General features: G+C 41.1%; 1 protein-coding gene across 10 annotated transcripts in view; it reads left to right on the plus strand.

The window, feature by feature from the left end:
- CTNND2 (catenin delta 2) overlaps positions 1-18,155 on the plus strand; it is a 683,266-nt gene that overhangs the window by 221,171 nt on the left and 443,940 nt on the right. Inside the window, exon 1 of one of the 10 annotated variants that reach the window (XM_074576194.1) lies at positions 12,031-12,345. The exons of 8 other annotated variants lie outside the window; for them this stretch is intronic. The gene's annotated coding sequence lies outside the window, so the exon portion shown is untranslated. Of the gene's footprint in view, positions 1-12,030; positions 12,346-18,155 lie in introns of those variants that run through there. One more of the 10 variants, XM_074576191.1, reaches the window with a different exon arrangement.

Raw genomic sequence — 18,155 nt, forward strand, 5'->3', positions numbered from 1 at the left:
GCAAGGCGACAAGCACATCTCCACAAGCGCTTGCTCGTGATTTCCTGCAGTAGCGCTAACAGCAAATATCCCACAGGTTGTGGGAGCTGGGGAAATAACCTCGCTGGGCTCTACGCCCTCCTTACTCACTGCTTTCAGTTACGTTCCCACAGGCCAAGTAATTTGTTTTAGTCTTACGAAGTAGCGTGAATTAATCTTCAGACTGACTTTATTCCACTACTTACTGCTAAACAGCTGGCAAAAGACTTTTCTTTTAACTGAGCCATTTCTCATTTTCTCATTGTCTTCCGTAACAGGAAGGAGCAGAAACGTGGACATGATTATCAATTATGATTATCACTTATTTACATCTGCTTGAAATTGTAGATGCTTGAGGAATCCGCTTGCTTTACTCAGTATGAGAAAAATCTTTTCATTAAAATCCCACAACTTCTTGATAATTCTTTTGATACGTCTTTCTGTATTAATGCAGTCTCTAAGAACATGGTATTTTGAGGCGGTTGTCATGCATTACCTGCTAGAAAGCTGTACTACCTACAGCTATAAAAAGTAAATATTCCGTGAGTTGTAAGCTGGATTAATCTCTAGGTGTCCTTTGCATAAAGATTTCTTTTCAAGTATGGAAAAGGTAATTTAAATAGGTGCAACGCTTTCTCCTCGTATATTCACTCCTGGGGTGCATATGGCAGCTGTAGGTCCGTACCAGTATTACATAAATATTTGCCTGTTTCAGGCCTTTCAAAATGTGCGAGTTTAACTTCTTTCTGTGATCATTTATTCTGAGTTTAAAAGTTTATCTGCCTCGATTTTTATTGTTAAAATAAGTAAAGGCCACTTTGCATGCTGTCTAAGCCAGGCGGGTCTATTGGAATCAGTTCTTTTGTTCTCCAAAACAGCTCCAGCTGACACATAAGGGATATGCCTGCCCCTGAGTGGGAGCTCTCCCTGGGTCATGGGGAATGCAACCCAGCCCATAAGTGGAAGAAAAACAGCATGTGCCACTTCAGGTTTTTTTAAGTTTGGAACTTTGTAATAGGCACCTCCTTCCCCATCATGAAGGAAATGTAAAAAGTCATTTCCCCAAATGCATGCAGAATATGTCTCAAGATTCTTTCAGGCAGATATAGCTGCTGTTCTTCGTGCAGCAAGCCCCTGTTCTCTGTCATACCCTCACTCGTAGTGTCCGTAACTTCCTGCTCGAGAGAAATTCTGTCTGCCACTGGCAAAGCGTAGAAGACAGCTTCATCTATAGTAATTAGGCCGTATTGACCACTTTGTAAATGCATCCAAAAGGCAACCCTTTTCCTCTGGAGGCCAAGGGAAGGAGACAGTCTTCCCTGAGATATGGCCGTTTCCAGGTATTTTAAAGGTGTTTCAAGAGGCATGAGTTAGGGAAGATTTTAGCCATTCTTTTCATAAATGTATATGGCCAGAAAGATTCTCATTAGGAGGGTTAGCTTTCTTACTCTAGTAAGACGTCGTGGGAAATGCGTTGCTACCTTTCCTTGCCCGATCCCAGCAGATATTTTGAATGTAGGTCAGTTTGAGCTCTTCTGTGGGTCAACATAACGTAACTTTGCATCTTCCAGTTCACAGAGATAATGTGGTCCCAAATATCAAAATAAGTTCTGAGACCGAACGTTCTCTTAGTTATCATGAGGTAGTTTCCATTAATGTTTTCTATACAGTGTGTCAGCTTGGTTTACTGGTAGCTATAAACATCTCACACGAGTGCAGCTACTCGACAAGCTTGGGAACAGATTTTGAATTTAACACTTGCCGGCAAGGTGTAAAGGCTGACAGACGGCTCAGCGTGGGTCAGGGCATGAGCAGAAACTCTTGCAAAATGCGTTGCCAAAAAAAGAAAGGAGACAATAAATTTGCATCTCTGCATGGGAAGAGGCAACGAACCAAAATCTCTTGAAATTTGTGAAGGGGGGAGAAGAAAATAGCGTGGCGGAGCACTCCGCGCGCAGAAAAATAATCATCCACTAGGTCAAAGTTTCTCATGGCTGACTGGTCAGGTAGAGGTGGGGTGAAGGGTACCGTAGGCAGTGATACATATTGTCACCTTTCAAAAATAAAAGCGATGCTGTAGGACTGCACCCGGCTTGGGGAGGCCACTGCCCTGCCCATGCGGTGGGCACCCTCCCACGCCCCTCCCGGTGCCGTATTTTGAAGTGTAAAGAGACAATTAGAAAGCAAGTTGGATTAAAAAAAAATATACTACTGCTGCTCAAGCTTAGGACACCATGAGCAACTAGCAACTTAGTCTCCAATAGTGCGTACAGAAAGGGCAGTAGGTGTTTTTTTCTCTCCAAAATATCGTTGGGTTTGTTTGAGGGACAGGCAGAGAGAGAACATGCCAGCAGAGAGAATAGTGTGCTTGCAGCGGGTTGCTGGGATTTTTGTGTTGTTGCTTAAGGGAACTGGACTTGGCCTAAAGAGAGGGAGGTGAGAAAAGGGAAAGGGAAGGGAGAGGTAAAGGGAGAGACTGAGGAGAGAGGAGGAAAAAACGTGGAGCTGCAGAGTGAAGACAGTGTGGAAAGGATGTTAATCTAAATGTAGCATTGGTAAGTAAGTTATTAGAGTGAATGCATGATTGACTGGAGAATGTTAGCAGAAGTTTAAGTCACTTAATTGGTCTGTTAATCGCTGGCCAAGTTGCTTTCTCTCAGGCGTGCATAACCGTTTCTTGTTTCTTGCAGCAAATATTTAAAAAAAAAATGTTCTACACCTTGAGTATTTGCTAGGATAGTATGTGAGCATGCTTCCATATCTTTCTGCTCTACAAAATCATTATATCCTTAGTAAAACTTATGAAACAGGTGCACTGTGTGCTTTTTGGAGAAAAAAACAAACCCACTTCTATCTTTATCTAGTAAAAAGCCTAGACTAAAATCCCAGCAGCCAAGCAGTCATGTTTATCCCAAAGAATTCCCTGTAACAGATTTATTTTGTACCTGATACGACTGCTGTAGCAAGTGAAGGTTAACGTGCCTGTCATCCCAAAAGGAATGGTGGGTGCAGTCATTAACGAGTGCCTTTCTCTCTTTTCTGTTGGTATCAATGGCTCAAATACCTTTCTGAGCACCAGATTCACTCCCTGCTTTTTATTTGTTCTCCTTTTCTCCCTCAGCCTCCACAACTCCTTCCGATCAGGTTAACTTGTTTTCATTTGTGGCAATCATTCATCAATTTATTCTGAGAACTTCCACAGCCAATACAGAAACCCATTAAATCTATATAGCAGGTTAATCTCAACTAATAATTACTCATTAATCTTGCTGGAAATACACATTTTTTTCATCCCATTGCCAAGTCACAAGCCTGAGAAAAAAGTGAAGTATTTAATCTGTTTCGTAAAGTTTGTTAATGACAAATTCTGGCTGACAGATTGAAAAATTAGGTCCACTGTGTTGGGGTGCATTCAGTTTTAAAAAGTGATTAACTATATGCCAAGCTGTCAAAGAAATTTTGCATGAAAAAAGAGAAGTTGTTAACATTATGTCTGTGCCCAATGATTTCATAATGTGAATTTTAAATATACATGGAAAAAAATAAATCAGCAGCATACAGCCATTTTCAAAAAGTGGAGTTTTGAAACTATCAAAAGAGAAGCCTGAAACAGCTTTTTTACTCCCTCACACCCTCCCCCAATTTTTCCCCCTGTGTCTTGGACTTTAAAAACACTTTTATTTTCCCTCTAAAATTTTAGTTACGTCTGCTTGCTAATTAAATTGAACACAGACTTTGGCTTTCCTGAAGCACTCCTCCTTATTCTTGCCCTCCCATCAAACCATGGCCGCATCCTGGGAGACTCCGTTTTCCAGTGCAGTCGGATTCGCTGACACAGGTAGGTCATAGCCTAGGATGATTTAGAAGTCCCACACTTGCTAAATAATTCAACCTATTTTATGGCTATTTGCTTAATATCCCATTTCTGCAGAGTTGGTAAAGTGTCTGACAAAAGGTCAAATTGATTGCGCAGCTTCTCTCCGTTGAACTTAACTTCTGCTGCTTCCTGGTGCGGCTCTCCGTATATTTTCACTTCTGATTGATTTTCGTAATTCAAAAATTGATGCAAAAAGTCCTTTCTAATGAAAAGCGTGTTTGTCAATATTCTTCACTCCCTCTATGGATTTCTGTAACGTTTTTATTTTGATTACCAGCTCCTGACCTGTTTATATTCTGGTTTGCCTGAACACCCAAATCTTTGTTCTCCATACAAAATACCACATTTGCCCTCATCTTCTATATCGCACCGTGCTCTTTGGCGAAAGGCATAATTTCATTTTCAAGATCTTTTTGGGAGCAGATAGCAGGCTCATGTTACCAGACCAGCAGAGTATTTTTATATTCAGAAAGAGAAGAAAAATAACCTGTTGTGAGCAGCAAGTCTTTATTCCTGGTCAGGGATGAATTCCTAGATAAAAGGATATATTTCTTCTTTGCCTTGTGACACAAAGTCAGACTTAAAAAGCCTTCTACTTGTTCAAAGTGACTCGGAGGCTGAAGAAGCGACACTCTGTAAGGCTGTGTGTGACACACAACGCTGCTGTGTGCTTGTTCCGCGGATTCGAAGGACCCCTTTGGTTCTTGAACTCTTTTTAGTTTGATAGAAAACCCATCATAATGTTTGACTATTACAAAGCTTCAGCATCACAGATGTTGAACTTCACCTGACGTTTGTATACATCATACAAGATGTAGCAAGTGAAATTGGGTTACAGACGTTGTTTTGGGTTGTGGTGATGAATTGTTTCTGTCACTGATCGCCACAGCAGCAATGGAGTACACAGCTGCAATAACACATTTTCACATTCCGTTTGTTAGTTCCAATATTGATTTAATCTTTTTCTGATATACCATTTTTTCCCTTGGACTTACTTTCCTATTAAATAAAGTAACTTTGAGGTTTCCTTTATTCGGAGAATAATTTCTAACTTAGAAAGCCCCTATATTTGAAAGGGAAATGGCACACATTACCCAGTCCTCTTAAGATTTCATACAACCTCATTAATTTGGTTTTCCGTGGTTCTGTATTGCCGGCGTGACAGGCAAGCTGTTGAGGTGAGATGTATTATGAATGCGCTTGTGACAGAAGCACCTGCCCTCCTTTCATTCCTTACTGGTGTGCAAGATACTTGTCTCCTAGAACAGCAGATCTAACAGCAGGGGCTTCCTCTGCTAATGCAGAAGATCGTTCCTCACGTGGGTACTACGCACCCCTTCTTCGTCAGTTCTTCAGCGTAATGTTGCTAGTTAGGGAAAAAAGGTCTTTCGCTGCCTATGACATGATGTTTCTTTTTCTATTCCTCTAATATTTTGAGTGAGCATTATGTGTCAGAAGGATGTGAAGTGAGACTTTGAACCCTGAATCGGCATGGACGATCAAATTTTGGTTGATAGGGAAACCTGTACTAACAACTTTTGGTGTGGAAAGGAAGCGAGTTGGTAGTCTTCCTTCCTATCCTAATGCAGGGTATTCAGCATTGCTGGGCATCTGGTGGATTTTTCTGATGCAGTGAACAGGCAACGGATTTATTCTGGAAGACTTAACCAGCAGTCATGCCTATCAGTGCACCCATTTTCTTCTGGTTTAATAACTGTAGCAGTTCAAGATGAAATATTGTTAACAAACTACGGACTGCAAACTAGTCTCATTTGTGTTTACAGCAATACGGCCATAAATGCACATAGATTGCAGAAATAGAATATTCCTCTGGGGGAGAATTTCTCCAATTTCTCCAATTTTCACTGCATAGGATGACAACCAAGATTTGAAAACAAGAGGGGAAAAAACTTCCCTAGCGTCATGGCTTCTGTGCCCCCTTTTCATGCTACATTAAAGCTTTTAAACAGTATAGAGTGCTAAATAGTGTAGAATAGCATTGACCATTGAGCTTTGCCTATGAGAGACAGGTGGTACGGGTTTCTTGAGATTAGGTTTTTCTGTCAGGCCCCGTGGTTCTGATGGTGACTAAATCAACAACAGAAAAAAATACGCACATTACTCTGTTTGGAATAGCCTACTTCTTTTTTGCCCTTTTTTTTACCCACCCCACCTCTCTTTCTTCAGTACAGTGCTGAGAGCAGCTTTCTGTAACAAGGCTCCGCACGGACCAGGTGATGTTGCAGACATCCATGTTCTCTCCATGAATCTGGGATTACCTTCAGCATGCCTGTTTAGGTACAGTTTCCACTGACATTAGCAGAGTTTATCCCAGATGGATTTGTTTCTATTTTTTTAGCATTTATAGAAGGAGGAGAGGGTGGGTGCATGAATGATCCCTTTCGGACAGGGACAAGGGAAAGCGGGAGTTACAAAAGAGTAATTGTAACTTCAAATAGGAAAGGAAAATAGGAGATACAAATCCCCAAGGTCGGGGGGACAAAAAACAATCATCTCATTTACTTTCTGTTAATACTTCAAAATGTGGACAGCAGCAGAAATAACTACTCTGTATGATCTAAAAATCCTTCAAGGGTTTGCTGGTCATTTCCATCAGTATGAGAGGTATTTATGTACCCTATGAAAGGGACTGCCTGTCAGTCTAGGAATGATAAAACATATAGCCCCCAGCTGACCAATTCTGAAAATGAAGCTGGCTGCAGATAGTAGGGCAAGTGTTTTCATAATGCAAATGGACGCGTTAGTATACCTATCTCATAGCAAAATCCTAAGGTGTTTCATGCTGCTTTTAACACAATCACCACAAAACAGAAACGGAAATGAATTCTCAGGTATCACAAGCACAGGCTCCACAGTACGAAAACAGCTGAAAGGAGAAAAGCTGTTAGGTGGATAAATGTAAATTTTGGCAAAAGGCAAAATCCTTTTTCTTTTTTCAGAATTCACCTGTATTTTTGATGTTCGACTTTATCTGCCACAGCAGATCACACTTCCAGATTTGGTTGTCGTGAAGGATAACCTTACTTTTAAAACAGAAAACATGACATACAGTCAGTTACACTGTGTAGCTATTAAAAATCTGATAAGGAACTTCCAATGACCTTTTTAAATTGCTAATCTTCATGTTTCCTTTTGTAACTCGGAGAAACCACCACTAACCCAGTTAGTTGGGATTTAAGTACTGTATTTCCATAAGCATTAGCTCCCCGTGGTAATTCTAGTTGTCCTAAATCTGTTCCTACTGGAATCAGAGTGAGTTTTACTTTTGGTTTCCAGGAAGTCATGGAAGTACCCAACCCTTCTCAGATTGGTTTGTTTTCTACTGTCTGACTTAAAAGTGGGTCATATTCTGCAAAATTCTTGCTGGGTATTGAAAAACTTTCAGGAATACTTACAGAGCTGATACAAAGCGGTAGGAGATGTCTTGGTAGCTCTTTTAACAAAGCTGGTTAGCAAATCTTCAAGTGCATAGGCATGTTCCTTCTTTCTTAACATTACTGAATTGGTTATTCCCACAGACAGGGAAACAGGGTAAGTGTTAAAGACCGAGTGGCCTGTAATATTTTTTTTAAAAGAATTCTGCTATTCATTAGTGTGGCAGAACACGAAGAGCAAAAGTTGGTGGAAAGAAGTGCTATATACTACTGTCTATTCAGACCCCAAGAAAGGCTTTCTTCATTTATTATGCGAGAACAAAATTCCCTGTTTACACTGTTTGCCTGAGATGAGTATGTTATGGAAGAGAAATTGTAGGGATCTGCAGAGCCACTGTGCACGGGATCACACAAAACCCTTACTTGTTCTGAGCGGTCTTCCCCACGGGGTTACCAAATCAAGAGAGAAATGGGAGTAAAACACAATGAGAGATTGTGACATAGGACTGAGTTCCTGAAAAAACATCTGAGGTTTTGCAGTACTTGCAGTGCTATTGCATGGTAACTTTAATGTCACAAACCAGAAAATGTTAGTAGAGAAAAGGGAAAGATTCTTGAGTAATCTCTGTCTGCATATGCGTAGATTGTCAAGCAGAACAGCAGCTAAATATGCCCTAGAAAGGGTTGAGTAGAAAAAAACCCAATACAACCCAGTATAGAAACCGCTACCCAATAATCCAGTAAAAAATTGTGTGATTTTGAATGAAATAATCTTATTTCTGCTTTGCACAGCAATTTCTGCTGTGCATGCATCCTGTTGGCTCACTAGACACATTAAGGAGAGCACAAGCTAACCCTTAACACTGGCCTTAGTACGGCTACCTTGAAATGTTTACAGGTTTATCTCTTCGGAAAAACATAGATTTGAGTATTGATTGTTTTCATGCAAATTATGAAGAATCCACCTAGTCCCTACATTCTTGATGTTTGGAGGTGTTTTAAATGTTTCTTAAAAAAATGGTGAAAAGGATGGGAATGTGCATTTGTGTAGATTAAGGTAAGGTTGTGGATGTTCGCGTAAAAACACGGAATTGTGGTTCAGAGTTAACTGTTCCTGTGCTGCATAAGCAATTGAAAAATCCTGCACCTAAACTCCTTTTTCAGTGTACCAACTTAAAGGCATTTTTCCTTGAGTAAGTATTACTGGGAAGCCTAAAATAATACATTATAGGCTTTCCTTCTACTTCTCCCTGTCCAAACTCTCAAAGTTTTCACAGCTTCAGCATACAATAAGTCAAACATCAACAGAGCACTTAAGGGTTTGATCCATTTTAAGTGTAAGGCAATTTTTGTGATTCAGAAAAAGTACGTATTCTAATGACAGGAAGGGTGTATGTGTTTGGAATGAAAATAGTTTCCTTCCACTTTCATCAATCAGTTTTATGAGATAGGATCCCTTTATATAAAGATAGCCGTCTGTACAAATGTCGAGTTATTGAACAACTCTTGCATGAACATGTGGCAATCCATTTTAATGCCAATCATTGATCTTGGCAATGAGAGTGAAATCCCTTTGAATTTTATTGTTAGGTTAAATTTCTCTATTAAGTATACTGCAAAACTCTGTGTGTGGTGTGCGCTGCTGCAATAGCTGTAATGCCTAAATAATACCCGTTTCTTATTTTTTCAACAGAGCTTTCCTGAGACGGTGATGCGTATTAGCGCATTGAAATGAAACAGGGTGGCCATTCACTGTATTTCAGTGAAAGAGAACATGCTCAGACTGCTGTGTCATTAATTACCCCTTGGAGATATTACTTCATGTGGAGCAGATTTTCTTCTATTAAATTGCCATTTATTTGTGACCTTTAATTTATCATAAACAGTCTTCTTTCTATGTCCGCGGCAGCAATGGAGAACAATAAATTGTCGCATTGCTCTCCTTAAATGACACTTACAGCTTGGCAGAGTTAAAGGAAGCTAGCAGGTTTGCCATTCAGGAGCTAGAATAAAGGGCTTCACTGTGTAATTTTCCATCCTTTGCCCCCAGCAAAATTTTACCCTTGAAATTTTAGAAACACAGTTAACTGTTGGGTTTTCCTCTTCCAAAAGTTCCTGGGAAAAGTAGCCGATTGTGTCCTCTTTATTATTATTATTATTATTATTATTATTATTATTATTATTATTATTGCATTGGCCTCAGCAGGTATTTAAAAGAAGTTTCTGATGCTAAACCTGTGAACCTGCTTAGCTACTTTCTGTTTCTTCTCTGTGTCCCCTTTTGGGAAGAAGCTGAGGGCAGTCCCTGGAATTACCCAGGGAGTATGGGTAAACCCCAGGAAGGCTGGTAGAAGCCCAGCCAGCGTGGTTTTTTTTTTTTCTTTCCCCTTTTTCCCCTTCAGACCCTGAAATGTCGCTCTTCCTTCCTCAGCGCGTATACCGTGTCCTACAAAATCAGGAAAAACTGACCTCAGCTTCCCTGTGACATTTTGGGAGAACAGTACTGAAACGCGCACTGAAATTTTACGACTCCCCATCAGTAAACGATAAATACTAATGATAGCAGATGTTAGGTACGTGGTCATTGTGGTTCAGAAAAGGGGAGAGGCTCTTTGCAAGTAGAAAGGAGCCATTTCTCTTGAAGTTCTGGATTGAATATGGAATTTAAAGAAAAGGCTAAAGCACAAGCCTCTAGTCCAATCCTTCGGCCTTTTACCTAAACGTTGGCAGCAAATAACGAAGGCTGCGTGCTATGACATTTTTAAAATCTTTAATAATAATATAAATAGATAATAATATAAAATAAAAAAATAATAATCACATGTCGTTTCATTACAAATATTGTGAATGGCTTATTTCGGAGTCTAAGCTGATGGGGTTTATTCACATAAAGCATTTGAATATGAAGCTCATATTCACATGAAGGAAAGGGAAGGCTGTTTTTCCTGGCGGGATCTTTGCATACAAAATAATCAAACGGTTGTGATGGCACAGGTGTTGACCAACTGAAACGGGCAGAATGAATGAGGCACTGTAGCAGGAAATCCTCAGAAGCAAGTTCAGTCTTTTTGGCTTCAGCACAATAATTGAATTACTTAACCATTTGCAACCGCGCCGAAGAATTGAAGGTAATCTTTTACAAGCGTAATTACATCTCGCGTGGGGTCTTGCATGGGGCGGTAGGAATCGGCCATGAGTATTGCTTGAGCCTTGCTTCCACCTTTGGCGTCTCGATCCTTGGCCCCAGACCCCTCAGACCTCAGGGTGCACGAAGAGCCTCGCTGCCTTCAGCGGGAGCGATCCCATCGCAGGGATCCAACATCAGGTTGTTCCTCGCAACACGCGTTGGAGCCCCGGAGCCATCCGTGCATTTCGCCTTCAGCTTTTCACCTTGCCGTTTGCTGCTGCGCACACTTCTAGAAGTTTGAATGTGAGTTTTATTTTCTAGATGCCTGTGTTATTTAAGACAAAAGTTTCATAGCTTCAGGTCATAAGACTCTGCAAAGCAGAAGTTTAAAAGAAAAATAAAAAAGCTATGCCCCAAAATGGAATGTTTTGTATTACAAGAGACTGATAAGCTAAAGAATGTGGAGTTTAATTAATTCAGTGTGAAGTTATGCTATGCTGAGATTCTGTAGTAGCGTATCTCCCTCTCTACTCTGCTCTGGTGAGACCCCACCTGCAGTACTGCGTCCAGGTCTGGGGCCCCCAGCATAAGAAGGACATGGACCTGTTGGAGCGGGTCCAGCAGAGGGCCATGAAGATGATGAGAGGGCTGGAGCACCTCTGCTATGAGGACAGGCTGAGAGAGCTGGGGCTGTTCAGCCTGGAGAAGAGAAGGCTCCGGGGAGACCTTAGAGCAGCCTTCCAGTACCTAAAGGGGACGTACAGGAAAAGGTAGGGAGGGACTCTTTATCGGGGAGAGTAGTGATAGGACAAGGTATAATGGTTTTAAACTGAAAGAGGGGAGGTTTAGATGAGATATTAGGAAGAAATTCTTTACTGTGAGGGTGGTGAGGCACTGGCACAGGTTGCCCAGGGAAGCTGTGGATGCCCCATCCCTGGAGGTGTTCAAGGCCAGGCTGGATGGGGCTTTGAGCAGCCTGGTCTAGTGGGAGGTGTCCCTGCGCATGGCTGGGGGGCTGGAACTAGGTGATCTTCAAGGTCCCTTCCAACCGGAATCATTCTGCGATTCTATGACTTCTACTTAGAAAACCTAAATAAATATACCTATGTATAAAGATTGGCCGGCATTCTGTGGGGGGAAAAGAAACAAACAACAAAACAAGAAGAAAAAGCTGAAAACGTGGGGGGGGGCCGGGGCGGGCAGCACCCGCTCCCTCCCATGGCGCTGCATCCGAACCGCCGCTGCTGCCTGAAAGGCGGGTTGGCGACCCGGTGTCGCCGAGTGGCGATCGCTGGGGGTTTGGTTGGCGAGCTGTGTGGGGGGGGTTGGGGGTGGGGGGAGAGGCAGAGGCAGAGGCAGCGCGCGGGGCAGCGCGGGGTGGGCGGGGCGGGGCGGTGACGAGGTGTTGCATGAATGGGGACGAGGGGGGGGGTGGGAAGGGGCTCGGCCCGCCGTTGCCATGGAGACCTTTGTGCCCGGCGGCGCGCGCGCCCCGCCCGCGCTGGGGCCGGCGGCAGCTGCTGCCCCGCGGCCGGCGGGGCTCGGGGGCGGCTGGGAAACGCGGAGGGGCCGGGGCGGCGGGCGAGGTGGCGGAGGCGGGGGGGGACCGGGGCGGGGGGTCGGTCGGTTTTTGTTGCCGCCGACGTGTTCGGCAGCGTTGCGGATGGCCGGCAGCCTCCCCCGGCTGGTTTGGGGTTTATTTTTTTTTTCCCCACCAAGTTTCTTTTTGTAAGTGGTAAAAAGAGGGGGAAAATTATTAATAGTTTTTAAAAAAAAAAAAAAAAAATAATGACTAGACCCGCTTGAGCTGGTGCTCCGGAGAGGGGGGAGTGGTGGTGGTGGGGAAAACTCGACTCAGCTTTGAGGAGGCTTCCCCGGAGCGAACGCTGAAGTGATTAAGGAGATTAATTTGCAAGCGGGCGACAAAGGTAAAGAGTTGAAGGTGGATCGCGTGTTGGGGGGCGGCTTTGCGATTTGTTTGAGGTGAAACGAGAGATTTCGTGAAAAAGTGTGCAGCGTGTTTCAAACGTCACTTCTGAACGGCTTAAAAAAATATTTATTTTTTTTTTTTTAACCTCAGAATGCTTTAAATCTCGTTATACAAAGGTGTGTAGGTAGCAGCGTTTCACGTGGACTTTAAAATCTATTATATCTGACTTGCGTCCGGTAGGTTATGGTTGGTTGTTTTGTTTTGTTTTTAAACTTAGTTCTTGGCTCAAAAAAAAAAAGAGATATGGGTATCTTGAAGTACGTAAAGACAGAGAAATGGGTATCTTGAAGTCCATTAAAGACAAGAAAGTAAATGTTACTCTTCAGAGGAAGCGTCTTGGTTTTCCCGAAATGTTGGGAAGAGCAACACTCTCTTTGACTGTAGTTATTTCTTCTTTCACCTTGTCTAAAGCAAAGATTTAAGGAAACCAGTAGTTCCCCTGAAATAAAATAATTTAACAGAGTAATCTTTCTTGTGCAAAAATGTGCATGCTTTGAGCTTGTAGACCTGTTGCTTTGTACGTTTACCCTAGAAAATCTTAATAACTACAGTGTACTCAACCGTAGTGTTGAGTAAGATACATATCTTATATATCAACTTATATCTTTTTCTTTTTTTTTTTCAGATTGTAGTCTCAAATAGGTGAGAATGGGATTTGCATCTCTTCTAATTATATTTAACCTTTAAGTCTCTAGCAAGCTTTTTCAGGTAGACTTTTGTGTAGATGGGTCAGCTAACTTGAAATTCATTACGGAAGATTAGCGAAAATAACGCTTGGTTATGACCTCCTAATTTCATCTGGTGCTGCGCAAGTCCCAGGGAAATGTGACTGACTGTTCAAGGGATTAAATAAATGAATTTCATGCGGAAGTCAGTTACGTGAAAAAGTCCCAACAGCCTTTTCTGACACAGATCTGTATACTTTTTAACAGCTTATTTACTGGTTTGATCTTTCAGCTAAATTAAAGTGAAGTCTCAAATGTAAAAACAGCCTCCTGTGTCTAGTGCTTCCTACAAAAAAAGAAAAAAGGGTATAAAGCGGATTGGTTTTGCGTTTTATTCCTGACTCGAGACACTGCAGGAATACGTTGTTTTGTAGTAATACTGTTTACTAGGGGATTGCGTTTGTCAGATTAAATGAATGAGCACGTAACCTTCAAAATGAATAAAACATATGTCTCTGAGGGAATTCGTTTTTGCTGTAACTATTAGTTTTTATTAGTTAAATTTGGAAGCAAAAGATTTTTTTCTATATCAAACTAGTTTAACTGCTCAATCTTAAACTAAGGGCTGTTTTTCTCTCCTTTTTTTTCTTTTTAAGAGCATTTCAGAGTATTCAGCATGAAAAAATCTTACTTCACGAGTTCTGATCCATAATAGAACAATGTAACTATATTAATTGCTTCAAAATCGGGAACTAGTTTTATCTCAAAAAAAAGTTCAGTAAAACTAATTCGATGTTTGACTGGCATTCAGTAGTTTAAATGCTTTGCCCAGCTGATCCTGGCTTGTTCCTAGTGGATCCAGCCAGTCGTGTTAACTAATTCATGCCAGTAGATTAAATTGAGTAAGACCGCTTCACTCGTTGTGTGGCACCGTCTGAGTTGACTGCGGTGTCTCAAAACATACTCAATACTGTGGATTCTTTCAGTAGCTCTTTAATTGTATACAGTTTGTGTTTAGTGGCTTCTGAAGTCAGGCATCCAGAAACCTGTGATCTTTCTCTTCTCCCCTCTAAGATGCACTGTGCAAAGACCTCAGTTAGTCTTGGCTGTGGGAAGATCATTAAAGTGACTTAAAAACAGTTATGAAGGGACTTGTGAAGCCGGTGGTGACAGAGCAGTACCTGAAGTTGTTTCAGCAGTTAATTACAGCCTCCTTTTCTGAAGCCCTCTGAGACAGGTGTAGAAATACAAATTCAGTGAAGTCCCTAATATAGTGTGCTCGTGGTGGAACCTCCTGCGGTTGATAAATATTTCAAGAAGCTGAAAGTTTGTGATACATTTTAAATGCGCTGCTAAACTGAGATACTTCATGGTCCTTTGCATACACATTTGCATTATTCATTTGTGCTGTGCAGGTAGATAAAGGGCCAAATCTATCTTTGGTATTACTCCACTGATTTCTGAGTAACTGAACTAATCCAACCATATGTGTACATCTTGATTTTTGGAAGTTCAAGGCACAGTTGGAATTACTTCAGTGATTTTCTTATACAGGTAAAAGTTGCTTATGCACAAACTAATGATGTTCAGTAGCTTAGGCATTCTTTCATTAAAATAATTGTAAGCAAAAGGTATAATTTAGGTTTTTTTTCTCCTTTTTCAGAAAAAAACAGTGTTCAGTTTCTAGTTCCTGAATCCTAAAGTGACAGATAGAAAGTTATAAAACAGCTTTCTGTCGTTGGTAAAAATTCATCCTAATAACCTCCTGAAGTAGAAGATCTCGAAACTTTTCAGTAGCTTGATACTTGCTTAAAGTAGAAACTCTCTCCCCACGTTTTAAGCAGCCTTCCATGCAGTGGGTCCATGATACTAAGTGATGCTACACTTGTGTGTGTGCACGTATACAAAGACATGTGTATACTAACTGTACACATTGTATTAGGGACTTGTGTTAACCTATGGGGAGAGGCAGAGGTAACAGAAAATGGTAAGCCTTGGTCTAACAGCATGCACTGAATTTAAAATCCTGACGTTGGGTTGGCCATTCAGATGGAAGAATATTTGATGGAAGTGGTGTCCCTACGTTTAAATCTGGTATATGAAGACTATTATTGGGTTTTGGGTGTGGATTCTTGATTTTGTTTATTTATTTCTAGTAGAGATTGGTGTTGTAGGAAATAATTGGGATAATTTTAATGAGACATTTTAAATACTTCTTTTTGAGATCCAAAGAAAACTCTTAACATGAGGATTCATGCTGTTACAGATAGTTTCTGCCAGAGGTCAGGACCTTTGTATGACATTCTCGGAATAACTGTTCCATTAATTGGCTTTTGAAACAGCTAACCTGACAATTGAAGCAGGAACTTCGTCTTTCCAGCCGTGAACACATGCACTCTGTGGCTGCAGAATTGTGATTCTCTCTGTCAATCCTGAGTGCTAGAAAACTGCAGTTTTAAGGATCAATCTGGAAGAAAAAGTAGTTGGAAACACAACTCGAGTCAGGGTAAGGCTCTCCTTACACAGCCTGCGTCTAACCCTTTCTAATTACGGCACGTACGGCTGAGTTATCAGCAAAGGTCCTTGATTTTGTGGCAGTGCAGTGGAGCACATCAGAACCTGGGAGTTGAGAAGAAAGGCGCCTATACATTTAGTACACTATGTGGGAATTATCACAGTTGTGTATAACTTTTATTTAGACCAGTTCTAAAAGTTCTAGTCTCAGTGGACTGAAACATGTTGAAGCCAAATAACTCTCACAGTCTTGGAAGTTGTCAGAGAAGCTAAGAGTTGGGACACCTCTCCCTTCTGTGCTGGGAAAGGCTGTAGAAGTCTATTGAGACTGCAGTAAGCATTCATTGTCAGTTTCTGCTGAAGCTACAGGCAGAGAAATAGTACCTATTTGAACTGTTGAGTTAAGTCATCAAATCATTTGATGATCAACAGACACTCAGACAGATGTCATCATTTTTTATATAATTTTTTTTTATTTTCCTAATTGAGGCCTCAGTTTTTCTGACACTGATAATTCTTGATACTTACTGATAATTCTCGTTTAAAGGAAAACTTGCATTCTTCTAAATAGTATTACCGCTGGATGTGGGTGCGCTGCTTGTTACTTTGACTGTGTAATAAAGAAATTAGTACTGACTATTACCATTCTCTTGGGGCCATACAAGTGTTGTATAAGGTTATCTGCATCTGGAGCGGCAGCAAATAGTTTATTTGGAAACTGAGGGCAGGTGCCTTTGCTTTTGAGTACATACAGGCTCTTTGTTTTGGCATATGCCCAGGGCTATTTCAGCTGAAACAGGTACCAGTTCCTCGTTAGATTTGCATGAGCAGTGGCTCGCAGAGGATGTTGGCTGCCACGGTGAGAAGAAGACAGACTGTTTGTCCAGCCTGCAGGGTGGCCCAGTAGACTGTATGGGAAGTATCAGCATCTTTGTTATGGCGTTGATTGTGCAGTTGCTCACTTCTGTTTCATGAAACCCCTACACAATTGGAATTGGTGGTAAATCTGAAGTCTGATGTGGTTGAGTTAGCCTCTGCTGCTTGACTTTTCACTCCCTCTTTGGGTTTTTTTGAGTGAATTTATTGATAACCTTATTTCAACAGCAACAGGCAGTTCTATTTTGATTTCTTACCTGAGCTGACTTGGTTCAGTACCGAGTTTGCTTTTCTGTGTTTCCAACTCTTTCAAGTTAAGTCCCAGGTTTATTAATGTTGAAAAGGGACAATGCCAAAGGTTTGTTTGGCATTTATTAATGCCAAAACCTGATACAAATTCTCTTGCATAGAGGATTAAGATTAATCCATCATCAATAATATCAGAGGGGTACTGTTGACTAAAATGTAGATAACAACATAAAAGTGAAGAGGTGGTATTACACAGTTGTAGTTTTTTGCTGTGTTTTTAAATGGCTTATCTTCAGAAGGGTCAATATTTTATCACTGGGCCCAGTCTAGCATGAACCTTCTAAAGCTTTTATCTTTTAAACTGTCGAAGCTGTTAGTTCACGCAAGCTGGCCTTTAAGCAATAGAAAAGTCAACCTGTTGCTAGAAATCTGTAACTTGGAAAACCTCAAAAATTCTTCTCCTGCAAGAGGTGATTAATTGTCAATAAATAAAGACAAAGAATTAAAACAAAAAGATCTGCTAGCAAAGATTTTAAACAAGCAAACAAACAAAAAAACGGCAAAACCCAACAAACACTGGCAATTTTTTCTTCTTCTTTTTTTTTTTTTTTTTTTTTTTCTTCAAGGTTGCACTGCTATGCAGCTGCCCTGATTTCAGGTTAGATTTCTTTTAGCTCCACAGCTGACTCTCCCAGCTGGCTTTGGATGTGCTAAAAATTTAATAATCAACTTTCAGATTGAGAGTCAAGCACAGAAATGGCTTGATGTCAGCTTTCTGTGAGGAGCAAGTTCTCATCTTTATGCTCCGGCTCTGCTCCTTTTCTCCGGCTCACTCTGCACAGTGGCTCTGTTATTTTTCATTGTCTGTCTTTCCCTGACATTCAAGGCCATTATCTGTGCACAGTCCTGTACTCATAGGCTATAACTCTTTTTAAATAATTTCTTGCCTAACCGATACTCAGTGACGTGGGTAAAGACTTACTCCTGAGTCCTTCAAAAAACTACTGTCAGCCCAGACTCTGCCGTTAGCCAGAGAGAGAACCAGTCCTGAGTTCTCATATGAGATTCAGTGCCATTAGGGAAGAAAGTTTGTGGCTGCTAAGCCAGAGGAAGTATTATTAGTGATTTGCCTCTTGTATTTTATTTTATTTTATTTTCTAATCAAATCCATAATATACAGTAAAAGCCAGAACAAGTTATTGGATGCTTTAAAATGAGATATCAAGATCTACTGAAATTAGTAGAACTTGGTTGACTTAGAGGAGGTAAACCTGAGTTGGGTTGCTTTATGGTACCCTTGTAACTGTGGAAGAGACTCACCTGAGCTTCCAGAATTCATAGGTTCTGTTCTGCTTTTGCTGAAACTAAGTTAAACAACCGTTATAAGTAACTTCAGACATAGTGAACTAAACCACATATTGGCATATCCTGTGGAGGAGGTGAA

This window comes from Larus michahellis, chromosome 2 (assembly GCF_964199755.1).
Source record: "Larus michahellis chromosome 2, bLarMic1.1, whole genome shotgun sequence".
Classification (NCBI taxonomy): domain Eukaryota; kingdom Metazoa; phylum Chordata; class Aves; order Charadriiformes; family Laridae; genus Larus; species Larus michahellis.